The 17,036-nt window shown below is 41.6% G+C and overlaps 1 long non-coding RNA gene across 3 annotated transcripts in view; it reads left to right on the forward strand.

The window, feature by feature from the left end:
• LOC116503807 overlaps nt 1-17,036 on the forward strand; it is a 70,998-nt gene that overhangs the window by 18,326 nt on the left and 35,636 nt on the right. For 2 of the 3 annotated variants that reach the window (XR_004254745.1, XR_004254746.1), the window contains exons 1-2: nt 9,226-9,421; nt 14,151-14,514. This is a non-coding gene — a long non-coding RNA (uncharacterized LOC116503807). Of the gene's footprint in view, nt 1-9,225; nt 9,422-14,150; nt 14,515-17,036 lie in introns of those variants that run through there. The other variant, XR_004254747.1, reaches the window with a different exon arrangement.

Raw genomic sequence — 17,036 nt, forward strand, 5'->3', positions numbered from 1 at the left:
AGTATATTGAAAGTTGTCAAGCTGCTGAAAGTTCATCACAATCAATAGTTTTGGCAATAAATCTTCAGAGTTGCAGACATAAAGGTCTGACTGGAGACATCAAGGATTGAATCTGAGAGCCTTTAGGGGCACAGCCATAGGTCCAAGGGGGAGGTTTGTTGTTGGTTGCGAAGTCATGTCCGACCCATCACAACCCCATGGACAACATTCCTTCAGGCCTTCATGTCCTCTACCATCCCTCGAAGTCCATTTAAACTCACGCCGACTGCTTCAGTGACACCATCCAGCCACCTCCTCTATCGTCCCCTTTTATTTTGCCCTCAATCTTTCCCAGCATGACTTCCGGGGGGGCGGGAGCCTGTCGCCAAGGAGGGCTCAACCGAGCTCCTCTCAGAGATCTGGTCTGTATATCTAAATAAGATCATAGATATCACCCCTTTTGGCTATAAAGGGGCAGGGAAGTAGCTCTGTGTGCTAGGGTCTATTCGTAATTCACAGCCTTTCTCTTTTTTTTGGCTGTGGACAGAGATTAGATCCAGCGTGAGTGGAGCTTTTATCTCCAGCCAGTTCTTCTCAGCTGCTTTTTTTTTTTGCAGCCCCAGACAGGCGACCCCCCCCCCCAGGACAAAGCAAAGTTGTTTGAAGCTAGGATTAATACGGGCGGGTCCCACTCCTGTGAGATTTATGCTTTTATTACTATCTTAAATACCAGCACCATTTGTCTTAGAGGCTTCTTTGTTTTAAACGGACTTCAAATGGCGATTTCTCTCCGTTGGTGACTGATAGGGGATGTACGTAGCCGGTTTTACCTTCCTGCAGAACCGCTCCTTAACAAAATAATTTTTTTTGGTTTTTTTGGAAACAGAGGGGAGCGAAAGCACTGTTTATTTGTTTATTTATAATGGCACCCAGGTCAAAATCGAAGCGTCTCTCTACAAATGTGCCTAAAGAATCTATGAATGAGCTTAAAGAATTTACACTGGAATCGCAGCCCTTGTCTCCTACGCCCTCTACTGGAGAATTCTTAACACAGGAATTTTTTTTTCAAATGTTTAATGATTTTAAACAAGAAATTAAGGAATTTGTATTGGAGCTATATGGTGATTTAAAGTCTAAAATGACCAAATGAAGGCGAATACGTTTGCAGCTGTGTCTGCCCTGTCAGATTATACCGCTGAAATAGAGAATAAATTGGAAAGCTTGGAGGAGGCTAATTTAATTTGACTACTAATATTCAAATATTACAACAAAAAATTAGAGACACTCAAGAACAGCTGTTATGAAAACTTTAATAAGAAGGCATTGCAATAAGAGTCAGAGGATTCCCGCGAAAAGGAGCGAGAGAATCTGAAACAGACCTTTGTTGAAGCCCTCAGCCATGCGGTGGGAAGCCCGGGACTTAACTTTGATTGGCAGATTCGGAAAATCTATCGCCAGAATTCGTTGGTAGCGGAACAGCGACAGCTCCCGAGGGACATAATTATATATTTCTCCACAAAAGAATCCAGAAACGCGATCATGCAAAATTTTACAATAATAGTTTGAGAGTTGATGGCCAGGACTTGATTGTCTTCAAAGAATACCTTTCCAGATGTTGAGAGCAAGAAGAGACTATGCTTTTTTAACTAAAGAGCTTAGAAATCAACAGATTCAATATAGATGGGAGCTTCGTCTCAATTCTGTTTCGGAGGCTCGAGATTTCTATTACAAGACTTTGAAGGCGGGACTTCCTGATTCACTTGGAAAAGAGGAGAGACAAGCCGAAGGAGAAGGCAAGCAACAGATCACATGGCTGCAAGATGGAGGGGGTAGCTCCCCTCCCTCGGAGAAGCAGAAAAGCGGAGTTCGAGGATTTAGACATTCTAAAATATTCGCCAAAGTTGTGGATTGAATGGGGGTTTGCGACCTCTCTCCGGTAGAAAAGCGGAATTTATTGGTGGGGTGATACTGCATGTATATATGTAAATGAATGCAGAATGATTTACGCTGTTTAAATCTTGTTAGAAGGGAAAGTTTGAAGAGATTATTTTAAAATAGAAGGTAAACTGATTCTTGTTGAAAGTATTATTTGAATATGTGGAATGATCTATGCTATTTAATTTTTATTAGAAGGGAAAGCTTGGTGAAATTATTTTGAGCTAAATTTTAAACTAATGTCTGCATAAATTTGATAGTGGTAAATATCAGAGAAGCAAGGGATGAGGGCAAAATGCATGCGGAATGATTTACGTTGTTTAAATCCTATTAGAAAGGAAAGCTGGTCGAGATCATTTTAAAGTAATACTTGATCCACTCTGCTTAAATTTTACTAAGAAGGGAAAGTTTGGTCAGATTATTTTGAATTACTGTTTGAAATTAAGGTTAAGAAAGATTATTTACGCTGTTTAAATCCTATTAGAAGGGAAAGTTGATTATTCTTCTGTAAAGTAATATCTGAATATGTGGAATGGATCCACGCTGCTTAAATTTTACTAGAAGGGATTATTTTTGAGCTAGATTGTATATTGATGTCTATACAAATTTGGATAAATGTTATCTGAATACAAGGTTAAGGAAGAGGAATGGGAGAGTCTACAGGAGGTCGGGGGTAAATAACAAAGAAGCAAGAGACGAGAATAAATATAGATAGAATGACTTATACTATTTAAGCATAGATAAAGATGGGGGGCTGAGCTTAACACAAAGAGTTTCTTTTTTTTGTTTTTTCTTTGTTCTTTCTTTTTTTGTTTTTTTTTTCTCTTAATATATTACTTTTATTTTTAATCCATACGAACATAAGATACTTTAGATAGAAGGCAGTGCCAGGTGTGGGCCCTGGGAAGTCGGGAGGAGTAGGGATGGGGATTTAGGGTGGGTGGGTGGGTGTTAAAATAGTCTCAATAAGAACAAGAATGCACTTATATACGGCTGTTCTTTTTTTTTTTCCTTTTTTTACTCTTTTCTTTCTTTATATATTTTTTCCTTGGTTTATTTTACTTTTTATCAGATTATAATAAACAATACTTGAATAAAGGAATACACCAAGGAGGGAGGTAGAGGGAAAGAGGAGGGAGGAGTAAGGAAGGAGTAAGGGGAATGTAAGGAGGGTGTGTTGGAGTAAGGGGAGAAGGAAGGTTTTGAGGGGAAAGAGAAGTAGGAGGGGAGCGTTAGAGGGAGGAAAGGAAAGTTGGAGGGGGTAGATGGGGTGTATGGAGGATGGAAGTGTCAGGTGGGGTTGTGAATGATGAGTTGTGTTTTCTTTTTTATTTTATTTTTTTTTTGTTATTTTTTTTATTTTTTTTTCTTATAGCAAATACCCTGTATATAAGTGATTGTAAAATGGAATGTGAAAATGAATAAAATATATATTTAAATACATTCAGAAAAAAAAAAATCTTTCCCAGCATGAGGCTCTTCTCCAGTGAGTCCTTCCTTCTCATTAGGTGGCCAAAGTATTTGAGTTTCATCTTCAGGATCTGGCCTTCTAAAGAGCAGTCAGGATTGATCTCCTCTAGGACTGACTGGTTTGATCGCCTTGCAGTCCAAGGGACTCACAGGAGTCTTCTCCAGCACCATAGTTCAAAGACCTCAATTCTTTGGCGCTCAGCCTTCCTTATGGTCCAACTTTCACAGGCATACATTGCAACTGGGAAAACCATAGCCTTGACTATACACACTTTTGTTGGCAGGGTGATGTCTCTACTTTTTAGTATGATATCTAGATTTACCATTGCTTTCCTCCCCAGGAGCAAATGAAAAAAAATATGACACAATGGAAGTCATGTACGTATCCTGAGGAGGGTAGTGAGTGGTTGCCAGTAAGATAGATATTGCTTGCTTCTCTAGCCTAGAAGAGTGGCATATACTTGTAATAAATAATATACCTGTGCAAAATAAGAATGCTGCCACTTACTCCCTCACCATGACTCTGCTCCAGTCAAAGAAGAATAAAAGGAGTGGTTTGGCTCAGACTGATTGCTGTATGGGTTTGTGGGGCAGCTACTGAATTCCACTCACACACGGCTACTGTAGATGGCATTAATCCAGCTGATCACACCCCGAAGTTCCATTGCAAAGGGAGTTTCTCCAAGAGGAAACCAGGTTCATACACCTGCAAACTCAACCACTTGGTGGATTAATGCAATTCATATTCCAGGACATGTAGTATTCTCTAGGCCGGTGTTTCTCAACCTTCGCAACTTTAAGACGTGGGGAACTTTAATTCCCATGCTGGCTGGGAAATTCTTAAAATTGCCAAGGGTTGAGAAACATCCCTCTAAGGAGTTGTCCTGGGGCAACAGCTGTTTTCCCCTGATCAAAAGCCTTTCCACATACAGACATTGCACCCATACAGGTAGTCCTTGACTTACAATAGTTGATTTAGTGACTGTTCAAAGTTCTAGCGCCACTAAAAAAAATGACTGATCACCGATTTTCACTCTTATGACCATTGCAGTATGGACATGGTCACTTGATCAAAATTCAGATGCTTGGCAACTGACTTGGCGTGTCCTGGGGTCATGGGATCACCTCTTGTGACCTTCTGACAAGTCAATGGGGAAGCAAGATTCTAGTAGCAACCACATTACTAACTTAACAACTGCAGTGACTCACTGCCCCTGAAGAGTGTTCGAAGACTGCAGTTGGTCCAGAATGCAGCTGCGCGAGCGATATTGGGTATACCTAGATACACCCATGTTACACCCATCCTCCGCGAGCTGCACTGGCTCCCCATTGGTCTCCGGACGTGCTTCAAGATGCTAGTTGTTACTTTAAAAGCCCTACATGGTTTAGGACCTGGCTACCTGAGAGACTGCCTCCTGCCACTTACCTCCCAATGACCAATAAGATCGCACAGATTGGGCCTCCTCCAGGTGCCGTTGACCGGACAATGCCAGCTGGTGGCTCCCCGGGGGAGGGCCTTCTCTATAGCTGCGCCGGCCCTGTGGAACGATCTACCCGTGGAGATCCGGACCCTTACCACTCTCCTGGCCTTCCGTAAAGCCACTAAGACCTGGCTGTTCCGGCAGGCCTGGGGCTGTTGATCAATATCCAGCCCCACTTAGACAAATGAATGGTGTGTAATTTTAATAATTGTATCTTTTATCTTAAATTTTTAAATGCTTTTTTATCTTGCCTGTAAGCCGCCCAGAGTCCCAAGGGAGTGGGCGGCATACAAATTTTATTAAATTGAAATTGAAATTGAAAACTTAACAACTGTGGCAAGAAAGGTCACAAACCTGGAGCAAAATTCACCTAACAACTGACTCGTTCAGCAACATAAATTGTGGGCTCAATTGTGGTCCTGAGTCCGAGGATCACCCGTAGGAGATTTGAAGTTCCCTTGTCCCCACTTTTGTTCATTTTGTGGCAAAACCATGGTAAAGGAACAATAGGAAAGAGATCAGGGTGTTGGGAAGCTGCTTTTGGGCATTTTTACACTGTCCAGCTGGTGGGAGTGCTCGCCAGCTCAAGAAAGGGGAGGTGAGGACAACTGCAGTGTGCTGGCACATAGAAGCACAAAAGAGAGCGAAGGCATTTGGAAGGGCCAACATGGATAGACCATCACATTTTGATTCTCAGTTCGAAGAGGGATCATGATGGCCCTAAAAGGTTTAGATCAGTGGTCTCCAACCTTGGCAACTTTAAGACCTGTGGACTTCAACTCCCAGAGTTCCTCAGCCAGCAAAGCTGGCTGAGGAACTCTGGGAGTTGAAGTCCACAAGTCTTAAAATTGCCAAGGTTGGAGACCACTGGTTTAGATGATAGATGGATATGACTTTGTTTTCTTCTCCTGGGACACACAGAGAAGAGGTGAGCAGTTTCTTTATGTTACCAGTCGTATAAGTGCTGGATGTCTTTTTTTCCCCTGCAGAGTCCTTCGGGATTGGGCAGCATATAAATTTTGATAATAAATAAATAATAATAAATAAAGTATGGCCCAGGGGTGGGCTGCTACGGGTTCACCCAAGTTCGGGGAAACTCATAGCTAACTTTATGGCCGGTTCAGAGAATCTTCACATCCCACCCCTGACTGGTCCCACCCCCACCTCCCCTCCCCGGAGTCTCCATGCGGCCGATTTTGGATGCGAGGTAAGTGCAGGGCTTGCGTGGAGGCTCGGGGAGGGGGAAAAATGGGCCTCCCAGAAGTTCCTCCAGAGGCCTCCCGAGCGTGGGGGAAGCAGTTTTTGCCCTCCCAGAGGCTCAAGGAAAGCCTTCGGAGCCTGGGGAGGGCGAAAATGCCCCCGCCCACCATGGTGCAAGAGGTCAGCTAGGCCATGCTCACAATGGCCACGCCCACCCAGCAACCGGGCAGAGAACCTGTTGCTGAAATTTTTGAATCCCACCCCTGCTATGGCCCCATGAGTCCCATTCCAATATGGACCAGGACTTGCTTGGAGTCTGAATGCTGTCATGAAACCAATCTCTTTGTAGGGTTCCCGACTGTCAGCTCCCAACACAGGCATCTACTTAATTGGGACATGTTGCTGATTACATAGGCAGGAAAGGAAGTTCAACCCTTCCTTGTCTAGAGGAAAACGCTTTTGTCTGGGAGTCATCACTGATGGAAAGGAAGAAACGTTTGCTAGGCTGGGAGAACTGAGACTATCTCACTTCAGCCTCAGATTGAAGTTTGGAATTTCCAGAAAACCAAACAGGAAGTTACAGGAAAGACTGAATTAAAAAAGAATTTCTGATTCAAAGGAACTGTCAGTACTGTTGCAATGGTTCATGAAAGCTCGTCTTTTAATGCAATTGGTTAGTCAGAAAAGGTGTCACCACTGTCCTCTTGGATTATTGTGATTATTAATTATTATTATTATTTATATCCTGCTTTTTTGTTACTATAATCTTACCTGGCTCTCCTCCTACGATGTCTACAATTAGACAAACATAGGAAAAATGCCTACTTAGCATTGTACCAAAGTCTTTCATTCCTTTTTGTGTGCTGGTTAAGCTTTTTTTTTTTATTTGTCTCTGATCTTTATTTAATATATGCAAGACTGGTTAGTGTATGTTTGATGCATTTTAGAATCTCTTTGTAGCAGAATCTCCATTTATTAGTCATTCATTTCCTCTTGTGATCTGTCGTAAATTTATATTTTCTTCACAGCAGTCTATGAGAGATTCCTTTAAGGTGTTCTCTGTAACTTTAGAAGTACTGTATTTTAATTTCTTCCACTACTGTTTCTACATACGACGATCTAAAATTCAAAGAGAATTTTTATATTCTTTTTTTAATTTAATGAAGTTTTATTTATCTATAGCTATATGATATTGACTAACAATCCCCCCCCCCCAAAGAAAAGAGCTGGTTTCCTAGTCATACACCCCAAAGTTATAGGAGATAAAGTGGTGGAGCTACATAATTTATTGTATTAATAATCTTTTCTCCTTATGTTGGCCAATAAGGCAACTAGGCTGTAGTTAACCCTAACCCTAACCCTTAACCTAACCCTTAACCTAACCCTAAACCTAACCCTAACCCTTAACCTAACCCTAACCCTAACCCTTAACCTAACCCTAAACCTAACCCTTACCTTAAGTTGAATCGGCTTGCTTTCAAAGCACTATTTAAAGCACCCTTCTTTCTCCGCGCTCGCTGTTGTCGCCCTGTTGATGACATCAGTGACGCGGTTTAATCGGGCGCGCTTTAGTCGAGCGCGGTTTTGTCGTGCCACGAAAGAGGAGGATTCCAGGATAAGGTATCCCTCTAGAAGATAGGTGGTTGACAGTATTATCAGGAAACCAGGAAACTGAGCCCAGAGTAAAACCCGGGAGGTAATAATCACGATTATTCAGTTATTATTATTCATTATTCATAAGTAATGCCAACTATTTATTTAGGGGAGTTTAGGAAATTATGTACAAGATTTCTGCTGGGGGATAGGCAAGCACATATACCTTTTCCTACTACATTATCCCAACTTCATTAATAAAATTATTTTTGGGGGGGATGAATTCTTCCTGCTTCCTTTGGGTTTAAAATAGGTATACATAAAATGCTGAAGGGTTGGGCTGGAACGCTGTATTTTTTTGTTGTTGTTGTTGTTGTTGCTCCCTTACAAAGCTCTGGAGTCTGTGGGCTGGTTCAGATAGCCTCAGGAACCAGCTCAACCAGTACTGGCTCTAAGGCTCAGCCGGGGTTTCCGGGGAGTGAGTCACAAGGCCTATCCTTGCAGCGCCAGCTCTATTTGATCATGATCAAATGAAAGGGCGAGAGACACAGGAATAGCTAGCCTTGCTGGGAATGATGGGTGCTGTGGAAAAAGCATCTGGAAAGGTCCAGATGTTGTAAGGTGGTGCCTTGAATAGAGTCAAATTAGAAATGTACATACAAATGGATAACGAATAAGGAGATTATGAATGAAAGATAGAAATGTATAGTAGGGAAAACACTAACTGCAAAGAAACCGATTCGGAACTGCTATATGATATACGATGGAACTTATTGTTCCTATGTTGTTTTTAAGTTATGTGTTTGTTTTTGTTGATGTATTTATGTGTTTAAAATAAAAAAGATTATTACTAAAAAAAAGAAGGCCCAAAGTCTCCAGGAAGACTGAGAGTTTGGTTGAAGTCTATGAATTGCCTCCGTATCAAATATAGGTAGTCCTCGTGTTATGACCATAACTGAGCCCAAAATTTCTGTTAAGTGAGACATCTGTTACATGGATTTTACTACCTTTCTTGCCTCAGTTAAGCGGATCACTGTAGTTGGTTAAATTAGTAATCCAGCTGTTACGCAAATCTGACTTTGCTTGTCAGAAGGTCGTAAAAGGTGATCCCATGGCACGTCGTAAGTATGGGCCAGTTGGCAAGCATCTGAATTGTGATCATGGGGATGCCGGAAAGGTTAACTGAAAAAACTATCCTAAGTCATTTTTTTTCAGTGCTGTTGTAACTTTGAAACAGTCATTAAATGAATTGTAATCGAGGATTGTATATGCCCAGTTCTCTTCTGGCAAAGCCAAGTTGCTTTGAATTAGGCAGGGGAGTAGAAAAAGCAGCGTTATCTACCTTTGCAAAATGGCAATAACAGCCTATTGATGGCGGGGAGTGGGGTATTTTGGGGTACCTTAGAGCGGATTTTTCCCCTCCTACAAAAGAATCGCCACCCCGCAACGCCACGAGGGATTGTGAGGGACGGGAAATGACAGCCCAGCATTGCGAGACTCTGTTGCGCTCTGAAGCAATACACGCCTTGCAAAACGTCGCGGTGCTGCCGATGAACTCGCGGCTGACTAGCGGGGCGGAGTTGGGTTGCTCTGGGCTGAGAAATTCCGTGCGCAAATTATACCCAATGCAAACTGCAATCCACGCCACGCGTTGCCCAAGCTGACGACTCCCGTATCGGGGAGGGAAGGGCCGCCTCGTCTTTGCAGGATCAAAGGATTCCACAGCAGCAGGGAGGCCGCCTTTCGTACCGCACGCAGAGGAGGTACAAAGGCAACGTATTATTACTATTTTCAAATAATAACAGCCTCTGATACGGTTCCTGCCCCTTTCTCGAAGCGCGCGTTGATTGCAGATTTTCCGCCAATATATAAGGTGGCCATAAATCTGAGCAGCGCAAGCCAGCAGCGCCCTCTGCTGCTCCCGTGGTGCCTTTGCAGAATCCCTTCAATTACAGAAATAAACATATGAGAAGAGAATCCCACCCAGTTCCCTGCATAGATTATACCTACGATGAATGCTTGCATCCGAATCTGTATTTTTTTCGGGGACGTCTCTCTCTCTACCTCTCTCTCCTGTCCTCTCCCCCTCAAATCCCCCCCCCAAAACTCTGTTCCATTCACTGTTTTTTTTTCTTTGATCTTCCCATGCTCTCCAGCCCACGCTTGACTTTATCACCTAAATTGCTCTGAGGCCCTCTCTATTTTTCTTGGAAATTTTCTTGGTTATTATTTTTCTGACCGATATAGATTTGTAGCATGCTGCTGTCACCTTCTGAAGGGTTGACGATAGTGTCAGGCATATGTATCATATATCAGGCATCACTTGAGATCAAGAAGAGATTGGACTGCTTATTTGTCAGAAATGGTGTAGGGTCTCCTGCTTGAGCAGGGTGTTGGTGGTGTTGGACTAGATGACCTAAAAGGTCCCTTCCAATTCTGTTAATCTATTAAATGTGTTAAATACGTGCTGATTGGATTCACGTGTTGTGCTAAAATGGTTTCCATTTAAATGAGCAAAGATACATGAATGTAGCCACCATGACTTATTGTTAGGAATGAATTTGAGTCTTAATCAATAGCTGTAGTAGAGTGTCAAAGTCATGGGAAGTGATTCTGTATTACGCTGGTCTAACCACCCTTTTGGTTGAAGGAAAGGGAGGCTAGGCTTTGAGAATGGAATAATGCTCAACTGCTCTAGAGGTTTCTAATCCATTGCTCCACATTGGATTTCAATTGGATATGTTCTTTTTTCTACTCATCTTACCTTGGCTAGGCAAATATTGGTGTCTTGTCGGTACGTTTACTGAAGAGTCACCTGACCTATGGATCTGAAAAGATCCCCAAACTAAAGTAATTATCATTGTAAGCTATTTATTTTTGCAACAAATCCATATACCTACCTGGCTCACCAAAGGCAACTCTGGGGCAGCGCACAATTTCTACTTCTGTACAACTTGCACCCTTATTCTATTTCTTCAATTGAATCAATATTTTGTGTTGGATTTGCACAAGGCACTAAGCTGAAAGAGAGTGGGCTTGTTTCTGATTCGGGGTTGTATGACTATCATTACATATCACTTAGATCAGGACTGTCAAACTCCCGGATGCGTCACTCACTGGCCACACCCATGCCTGGTTTAGTGAAGAGAAAGTCCCAATATGTCACATGATGCCGCCATGACAATATGAGTTTGACACCCCTGACCTAGATAGTTCTTAATATTTGTTCTTTCCAATTTATCCAAACCTGTTTTTAAAGGAAGTGAGATTTTGTGTTCAAACAGAAGTAACTTGCAATGCCGGGACTTAATGTTGTCCAGCTGCTTTTTAGTTATATGTTGGATGGAGTCAGGATTCATGAAACAGGATGGAGGAGGTAGAACATGTGAAATGGAGGCAATCTAGAATAGTCAGTAGAACCTGTGCACCATCCCTTTGTGTGCCTTACATATAAACTGTGTGTATAGAGGCCGCACAAAATTAGTATCTTTTTTTTAAAAAAAAATTAAAATAAGCTATCCTTTGAGAATCCTGGCATTGTGAAATGCACAATATTTATTTCTCAATTAAGAACTCACTCATTAAGGCTATTATGAAGTTAGGTTTAAACCAATCAGGTCTAATGATCATCTGACTCAAATGCAGAGGGTTGATACCCACTGACCAGTTCATAAAGAGCAGTATGTTTTCCTTCAAATGAGGCATATAATCCTTCTATCAAAGTCTGAATGGCTACACCCCCCCCCCCCACATGGCTGTTGGTGCTGAGTCAGTGGTCTGAATTGCCTTGTCAGCAAAGACTCGCTGGTCTTATCTGGCTCTCTGTTTTGTAACAACTCATCGGGACCATTCGGATACATCTAGTGCACAACTACACTCATGCACACTTTTTATTCGTTTGTTTCATTGCAAGGCCAAAATGTGCAACATTTTATTTCTTCCATATCAGTTCAGTTCAAATGAATAATTGTGAAGCAAGTTCACTCATAAGCGTAGTGTTTCAAAAAAAAACAAGTTTTAAGCTTTATTGACACAGAAACCTTCACGGAAGGGATTAGGTGCTGCCTATTATCCATTAATGGCAATGATGGGACTGTTGAGAATGAGAGGAAGAATTTCAATAGTAAGATTCATACCGTAAAATGTAATTTAAATGGTAATTTTATTTCCAGTTAAAATGTAAATAAAATGAAATCAGAAGTACTTCATTCAGAGTCTGCGGCCTTCATCTCCAAAAGAAATTATAGGTTTGAGAGGATCCCTGTACAATTTTTGATCAGGTTCGTTAACCTTTGGAAAGCTAAGAAAATAAAAATGGATGTGTGTCGAAGGTCTTTCAAAGATCTTGTTTTTCTATTCCCATTGACACTCTGGTTGCTTGTACGGCTCCCTCTGATGTGATAAAAGTGAACAGTTGTATCGGTTGCTAAGCCATGACCCCAAGAACAGTATTTCCAGGAATCCCCATCTTATCTTCTAAGGGATTCCTGGGAAAACTGGACCCCGAGGACATAGTGAGATTGGGCTCCGATCTGGAATTTTCTCTTAATTCACTCCTTCCCCGTCTGCTGCACAATAGGTGTTTCCTTCGGTGTCCATTTCCTCTGGGTGGCAGCAGTGAGAAGGTGATTTGGTAGAAACGGTAAGAGGCCACTGATTCCCACACTGAGATTTCTTTTTCAAAATATGAATGATTTGAGAAACCCTCCTTGGCTCTGTTCAGAACAAGAGTCCGTTTGGGGGAACTTCACGCCCTCCCAAACCAGAAGGCCAGTTGTCTTGCGGTATCTCCCCCCCCCCCCCCATGAAGCCTGCCCAGACAGAATTGGCTTCGGTATTTGTAGCATTCTCTGCAATCTGTCATTTTCTCCATGCTCTTCTTCAACCTTGTGGAATTGTCACCTCCTGGATCATACCTGCCCGGATTCTTACCTCTGGTTGCTTTGAACACAGGAAAGCAGGGCTGGTCCTTTTCTTTCTGTGGCTTTGTTTCACCCTTCCTGAGCTACAGTGCTTCATCTCAGACTCACAACTGACCAGAGATGCAGCACTGCACCTTGGGCTGGGAGACATCGAAGTCATAAAACTGTCCATCCTGGAAGCCTCTTTCTCTCACAAGAGCTGTCGCGGAGAGGTTAGGAAGTCACCGAGAAGAGAAATAAGAGAATTTGGAGCGACCTTAATTTTCTAGCACCTTTTTTTTTCATAGTACTTCCCCCCACCCCCACCCCATCAAGTTGCTTCCTGAGCATCTTCCCTGGAAGACCTGAGTTTTGCAAAGGATTCTCCAGACCAGTTATTCAAAGCAGGCACCAATCACTTGTTAAAAATCAAGAGTTGAAGTAGAGGGTTTTTATGGGGCTTTTGCTGTAAGAAATACGTTTTTAATACAATGATTGGACATTTTTGCAGGATTTTCCTTGTAGGAAGTTAGATGACAAAATTAGAAGTATGGAAAGTGCTTATTGGCCAAGGCAGTATCTGTATAGGTGCCAAGGCACATTTCAGATGTATTTACAGAAAGTTGTCTCACTTTAAAAATAACAGCATGGTGTCAGGATGATTAGCATATCTAATTTAATTCAAGAAGATCCACATTCAGATCTTCCTGTAGCCAGGAAACCATGTCTGGATGATCTTGGGAAACTTTACTAAGCCTAACCCTCTAATGGTAGCTACAATTGTCTTCTTGTTTTTTTTTTTTTTAAATACAATAAATAAATAAATATAATTGAAGAAAACTATATAGAAGGCAGATAATAGTTGGGAAAGTTCTCTAAATCTGTTGCTCTACAACAATTCCATTTTATGAGCATGTACCCAACAATAACAGGATGTTTGACCAGGCATTGTTGATGCTCAGAATAAACAGAGATTGCTTTTGAACTTATGAGTATTTCTCAACACTGAAATTGAGATCGGTGGAAATTCTGCCAAGGCGGTAACAAGGATGTAGGCTTCTTTCCTTTTCGGTATCAGTTTTGGTGGTGTTTATGAATGTTTGCAGTTGTGATTGCAAAAGTGTTGCTTTTGGCGTGTGACAGAGTTATATATGCATTTTCTACCTAGACTCTTCCTGGCCTTCATAAAGTGGAAACAAATTGTAGCTGCGCTCAGAGTAAGTGTAGTGGCTGATCGAACAGTGTGCTTAAAGAAACATTTCAGCCACTATGCGAATGTTAGATTAGCTGTGCTTGGCAATGCTGAAATAAGTCAGATGTGGGACAATCGGCTTGATGTTTGTCTGCTTAAAGTTGAATTCCATAGCCATATAAACAAAACTATGGTTTAGCTATTCCCTGACCTATATGTTCCAATAATACGCATTGGGTTTGGAAGCAAGGAATAGATGCAATTCCATATACAGGTCAGACCCAGGAGGCGCTGAGGGAATTAATGTTACAATCTTCTCATCTCTTGGGTGAGGCTGACTGAGAGAGACAACCATGACCTGGGAATTCATTTCAGTTTCTTTGACTTTTCTACATACAGATCGACCCAGAAATGGAGGATTTGATTGTATGCACCGAATGAAGAGGTGAACATAAGATCAAGCAACACTTTTTTTTTTCCAGGGAAAAGCTAACATCCTGTGTCAGCCTGACTAGGGCTTGAAGTATGGTAAACAGAGTATCTGTCATAACCGCATCCCCACATTGCTATCCAGCAACCTCCGTCATCAGGAACAAGCACTTCACAACAACTTGACAAGAAGCAGATGGCAGCTGCAGGGGCTGCAGCTCCATTCCGGCTGTTTGGCAGCCTCTCTTTTCTCTCTCTGCTCTAGGCTTGGTCCTCGGAAGCTCTTGGATCGCAGCAGCATCCTCAGCAGCTTCCTCCATCAACACAGCGAGAGGTGAGCATTGTGCCACGAAAGATGGAGAGAGAGGTAGAAGCTAACTATAGCACAGGTAATCTGTGAAGCCAGCTTCAAGCAGAGATGCAGCAACCCTCCAAAACGAACAAGAAACTTGTTTCTTCTCTCCCCCACTTCCCAGCTATCACATTTGTTTAGCGAAATGGGGGAACAAGGAAGAGAAGGAAAAAAAATGGCACAGAGGTTTTTGTAGCATTTTTCAGACCCTGAAAGGCAGAGCTGGTTAAGATATCAGCAGCAATAGACTTTGTGTTAGAAGCCCTGCTGAGATTTAGAAACTTTCCAGATACCCTAATTTCACAGTGTAATATGTACTCCTGTATATGCTGATGCACTTTCCTCATATTATCAACAATCGTATCCTCATTTTCTCATATTATCAACAATAAAATCCTCAGTAGCTCTGCATTCACTTTTGCTGTAGCTGAGCCTCTCTAAGTTCTAAATCCATAGTTAGATTGGACAGATTGACAGATTCAAGACAGGTAACCATTTGGAAATTATAGATCACAACCTCAAATGGCAAGGTCTTTGTTTCAGGAAGCTTGCCAAATGTATTATATTCAAACTGAGAATAAATTTGGATTGATGAATGAAAAATAATAGGCAAATTTCGGAATGAGCTTCAGTGAGCTCAAAGGGAAACCAAAGGACATTATACCATTGTTCAAACAGACTTCTTCTTTTTTAATTTAAGCCTCCTAAACCATAATGTTTATAAATCGGTGTTTGCCTAAGGAGACATATGATCGCTTAACAGGCCAAGTTTATGTACATAGAGCTGTGTTTTGCACTATGGCTATGATGTTACTTACACTGCAGATCTGAATTGACTCAGTATCACTGCCTTTCCTCTTGGAGCTCTAGGAACTTCCATTTCTATAATGGAGGAGAGAGAAGTTTACATATTTTATATAGAGATGTAGCCCATCGCTTTTTCTTCCATTTCTATAATGGAAGAAAAAGCGATGGGCTGCATCCCTATATAAAACAAGTAAATTTGGATGTCAGTATTATTGAACAAGTCAGAATCCACATGCACTGCTAAGACATAAGGTTCATATGTCATGTTCATATGAAGATTTTAGGTTAGGTATCTACTCAGGTCATCCTGAGAACACATAAATCTCTAAGTGGCCTCAACAACTCTCTAAAACAATGCAAATGACCAGCTGTCTGCAAGGAATATAAAACCACCTATTCCCCAGTATCCAGTCAGAGCTGAAGGAGCTTCTTGGATGAGAATTGAAAAGTCTTCAAAGAAAATACAAGAAAGTCCAGTTGAAAAAAGTTAATATGTCATGCGGTGTCAAAAACCAACCAATGAAGAATGTTATGTCTTAGTTCTCTGTGTAAACCAGGCCATTGACTAGGGATAGAGGGAGACATTATATGGGATGTGGCAGGGAACTTTGAAAAGGTTAATTCCCAGAATTGGTTATGGCAGCCTTCCTCAATCAGGGATCCTTTGGATGTATTAGGACTTCAAATGCCTAGGCAACTTGGTTGTAGGCTTGAGTTTATGGCAGTTCTACCACAGAACACTTGGAAACTACAGCAGGGAGAGGTTGCTTTAGAGCAAGCTGAGGAATTCTGGGAGTTGAAATCCACACCTTAAGGTTGTTGGAGTTGAGAAAAAAAACATTGCTTTAGACAAATCTATTACAACGAAAGAAGTTGGTTCTGATACTGATACAGTGGGATCAGATGCAATGGTGATTTTTAGGAAAGTCATCTGCTACAGCCACACAGGTAGCTGACCTAAAAACCTGGTTAAGTTGGCTGATTCACATAACTATGATGTGAGGTGGATGTGGACGTTGATGGGACTCAATGAAATGTGAGAGAGAAAGCCCTGTGTGAAAATCACTGTGAACCTGAGAAAAGTTTCTATTTAGCTGAAGGCTTAAACCATCTTCTGAACTGGGATCCTTCAGTTGAATTGGGCCAAAGGGTCCAGGACAGAAGCAGGCAGAAGAAAGCTCACCTCAGACTACAGTCAGATCATCCTACTTAAAAGTCTTCTGCTAGGAAGGTATGCCTAGGAAAGAAGGAAGCTTATAAACCAGGAAATAACTGGTTACAGCATTTCCCCCATCCCACCCCACCTCTGGGATCTGGTTCAAATTTTTAGTTTGAGCTCAGCAGGATATTTATTATACCACGCTCAAACAATTATTACAAAGCTGCTCATATAAGATGGACTGTGCTGAATATGTGTATCTATATATTAAAGTATGAGTTCAGCATGAGTCAATGGAGGGATTTGTTGGTGTTCATATGAGCAGCATACAAAAAAACAAGCAAAAATAAAAATAATGTCCGGGAACAAGATCAGTATTATACCTCTTGCATCTCAATAGCTAGCCTATGAACAATGATATCCTGACTTCATGTCATATTGAAAGATACGAAGTAAAAATGACTGAACGAAAGTAACGTTTTGAGCAAACAACAGTCGAAGTCTCCCCACTGTGTATAGGTAAACTGGAACTTGTTTT

Source organism: Thamnophis elegans, chromosome 2, assembly GCF_009769535.1.
Source record: "Thamnophis elegans isolate rThaEle1 chromosome 2, rThaEle1.pri, whole genome shotgun sequence".
In the NCBI taxonomy this organism is placed as follows: Eukaryota; Metazoa; Chordata; class Lepidosauria; order Squamata; family Colubridae; genus Thamnophis; species Thamnophis elegans.